We start from the raw sequence: 4193 nt of genomic DNA, 5'->3' as shown, positions 1-4193 counted from the left end.
ACATGAAAAGTCTTGACCTGAGTATCCACCTGTCAATAGAATTACACCTGTCAGGGCAGGATGGTAATATGGTTAACATCTAATATGGTTAACCCACTGCGCTGCTTATTTCAGTATCTCACAGCTAATTCTGGCAGAGACTCAAAAGAATTGTTTCTGCCAGTTCCTACCTCTCAGGTTGCAGATAAGCAGCCCAGGTGGAGAACCATTATTCTCTATTCTAAAATGTAGGTGTTGACTTTATTGTCTTAGTAAACGCAGCATCATTAAGAGAATGGTGTCTTTGGGACTTCACTGGCAGTGCAGTGGTTGAGACACCGTGCTTCCAATGCAGGGGGCACAGGTTCTATCCCTGGTCGGGAAACTAAGATCCCACATGCTGTGGGGCCAGGAAATTAAAAACAGAGAGAGAGAGAATGGTGTCTTTGTTTAACATTTCTTCTCATTGTAAGCAACTATAGGACAAGTATTGTCATCGACATTTCCCTTTCCCTTGAAGGCCACAGACTCACACTTTGTACCATAGTAAATAAGTAAAAAAAATTTTTTTCAAATGAAAAATTTATAACTATTTATTTAAATAATATCAAGAATCTTGAAAATTCATTATTTGCTGAAAAATAGCTTCTCATGCACAATACCACTCAGAGCCCACCCAATATGGATGATCGTAGATACATGCATTTAGTGTAGGACCCATCACAGGGGGTGCAAGGAGGGTCATTTGCTCCAAGGCTTACATTGGCGAAGAGGTCACAGTTGGACTGGTGACATTACCTCCAAATGACATTAGACTACTGTTCCTGAAAAACTCTGACTTATTTTTTGACATTTTTTTTTTCCAAACCACCTTTTATTACATCAGAAAAGCAACATTAGGCACTAGATCTTGCAAAATATGTTCTGACTCACTCTAAACTTTCTGAAATTAAATATGTGCAACCACTGTAAGGTTTTTAGTGAACAAAACAGTTAAATACAAACTTTCATTTGCAAAACAGATTTACTGTATAACTGGCAACCTCAGAGCCAAGTGCTAACTTTTCTTGCACAGATTTCAGCGGCAGTGGAATGGAGAGATGTAAATCCTAATGAGTACCGAACTTAATTTTGGCTTTATATATAGAAAGAAACTTTGAGGAAAAATAGCTTTAAATTGAATAGTATCTTTTGAAATAAACAGCTCAGTCCAGCACTTACATATGTGAGGTTTATACTCAACCAGATCTGGGATGAAAATGAAGATTTAGGGTTTACAGTGACTTTAAATCCAGTTTCAAGAGTAGCCAAGTCACCTCATTTCCAGAAAGGGAAGTCTCTTTAGGATGACCACGACACTCTTCTGAAGACACTTGGATGGATAGCCAGAGTTCCTTGGCCACAGTTCCACTTTGCCACGACACCGTGCCAATGCTGTAGTGTGGAACTTCCTCTGAAAGGCAGAGCCTTACACCACAGCGCTAGAGAAGTTAATTATTAACCCTTCCCCTCCCCACTGCTTTCCCTCCTGATCTCCAGCAGGGAGTGGCAGCTTAACATTCCTTTCAGAAATAAATAGTTCAAATGAGTAATTTAGAGTTACCTTTAAAAGAGCAGCAGAAAACAGCCACTGACCATTATGTTTGCAAATGAGTGAGAGAATGAGTACACGTGAACAAACACACAGAAGAATAAAGTAGAATAAATCGTTTCCCACATTCATAGGGGAAAAAAATCTTTAAAAAAAGAGTATTAATTAGCGTTTGTTCTTGTGTGGGTAGAGAGTCCAGGGCTCTGAGCAGGCATGGCCTTATAAACAGGGTTGCTATAAACAGGGTTGCAAGCAGCCCTCCGCACACCGAGTCAGGACTAGGGTGCAGAGAGGGGCCTTCATGCACTTCTGACAGCTCAGTACCTGTGAGAGAACAGAGGTGATGCAGGGACTTTTTAACCCACAATGCATGAGGTATAGGGAAACGTCCATCTGTGAAAGAACCACCAGCAGCTGGAGGGACAACGGCAGGGCATTCTCACAGCAACTGCTGATGAAGGATTTCCCACACCATCTTCTTCCGGAACAGAGGCATCTGGTGCTGAGTAAATGTGATGGGTTTGTCCCTAGAGATATAATCTGCATATTTACAAGTAAACATTCCACAATCACTCCCATTCAACTGCTGAGGAATCTCATGTGCCTTCATGTGCTAGTGGGTCCACTCTAAAACATTCAGGTCAATATTTCTTTTGGTCTTATTTTCATCCTGTAAATACTGAAGGAGAATCTCACAGATCCTGTGGCCCTTTTGTCCCATAGAATCCAGATATTTAAGACACATTTTTCTTAGGTCTGTCACTACCAGGCTCCAATGTACCTTCCGATGAATAGGCACCAGAATAAGTTCCTGTTCAAAGAGACTGACCCCTTTGGTCCATCTTTTCACTGCTTGGTAACCCCCAGACTTTAATTTTGGATAGAAGAAAGTACTGAATGCATAAAGTGCTAGATACCCTTGTTTTTTATTTCTTTACACCAGGAGATTCATGTAAAAATTAATGACTTCATCATTGAGCCAGTGATAGTTCTTCAAGGTCTGGATATCTCCTCGAGTGATTCGGAATTTGAAAGCACTATTTAGGATCTCATCCTGTGGGCCATGGCCTAGAGCATTACTGATTTCCTTTTCCATGTCCTCTGTAAGTTCAAGAAGATCATATGTCCTTTTATCCCTCTCTTTGTTTGAGGAATTTTTTTCTTTTGTCTCAAGTATTGACATCTTCCTCCTGAGTAAGCCATTGTTTCCACTGCCCAGGTGGAGTCAGGCTGACACTTCTTCAGATACGTCAGGTTCCAGCTGGAGTCCCCTCCTACCTTCATTTTCAAGTCTGATTCCAACTGTCTTCTCTGTATCAGAAGTTTTCCCCTTTGAGCACCTCTTTTCGCTTCTCATTGACCGTAGAGGTCCCCTTGTTTCAACAACTCTATATTGTTTTGGAACAAACTGAGTTGTTTTGACTCCATGACTTTGCTCTTGCCCCCAGCCTTTGGTCTTTAATGTGTCCATCTGACTTCTTTGAGAACTATGATGAGTTGAAGTTACAGGAGGAACAGAGTTTCCATGACCACCTTCTTTAAGTCACTCTAATAACCTTCGGTATTTCTCTTTCCTCTTTTTTTTTGTTTTGTTTTTGTTTTCTTTCTGCGGTACGCGGGCCTCTCACTGTTGTGGCCTCTCCCGTTGCGGATCACAGGCTCCGGACGCGCAGGCTCAGCGGCCACGGCTCACAGGCCCAGCTGCTCCGCGGCATGTGGGATCTTCCCGAACCAGAGCACAAACCCATGTCCCCTGCATCGGCAGGCAGACTCTCAACCACTGCGCCACCAGGGAAGCCCTCTCTCCTCTTTTAGAACACCCTCCTCCACAGTACAATGGGGACGCCTCAGACCCTTGCCACCCTCTTCAGAAATCATCTCTGTTACAACCTGTTCCTGAGACTTCCACGTTAAGGAACTCTCCAGATTGCCTTTGCTATGGCGACGGCCACCTGGTCTTCTATTACAGGCTTCTGAGCTCAAAGTAAAACCAAAGGAAGGCAGGACTCTGCATGGCTGATCTCGAGTTACTGTCACTGATCTTTGGATGGTCACTTATTCCATTAGGAGATTTATTACCCAGTTTCAGCATGTTGTTCCAGGATCCAGAACCTGTCAGTTCAGAAGATGAAGAATTCGAAAATACCTTTCCTGAAGGAACCACATTCCATGTTCCATTACAAGCAGAAGTTACCACAGGCTTTGTGGTCAGCTGGAATGGGAATCCAAATAAGCTGGCAGCATCGTAGAGACTGTTTTTCACCCGGTGAATAAAGCAATCTAATCTCGGTCTTTTGGCTGGTATTTCATCAGCGTCCACTGTAGAAAACAGAGTGAGTCACTCCTGCCTGGGTCTCGTCTGCCAGTTGGTGCCTTCAATGTCCTGTCGTCCACAGTAGAGGCGTGGACCACTGCCCATCTAGGGACCAAGGAGTGGGATTATCCTTAACCCCAAATCCACTACTGCCGGAGCCATTCTCAGACCTAGGAACTCTTCACTGGAGGCCCAGAAGAGAATCCCCAAATCACACGGAGTACAAGGATATTGAGATTTCTGCCCTTGCTTTGGGTAACTTGCACCCATGTACTGCCAGAGGAGCACAACCTCATTGCTTCAGTTTTC

General features: G+C 43.4%; 1 pseudogene; it reads right to left on the bottom strand.

The window, feature by feature from the left end:
• Window positions 1-1811: 1811 nt before the first annotated feature.
• Window positions 1812-3989, bottom strand: LOC115866869 (sentrin-specific protease 2-like; annotated as a pseudogene).
• Window positions 3990-4193: the final 204 nt, after the last annotated feature.

The sequence above is a fragment of the Globicephala melas genome, chromosome 14, assembly GCF_963455315.2.
Source record: "Globicephala melas chromosome 14, mGloMel1.2, whole genome shotgun sequence".
Classification (NCBI taxonomy): domain Eukaryota; kingdom Metazoa; phylum Chordata; class Mammalia; order Artiodactyla; family Delphinidae; genus Globicephala; species Globicephala melas.
This window is presented reverse-complemented; position numbering and strand designations above follow the sequence as displayed.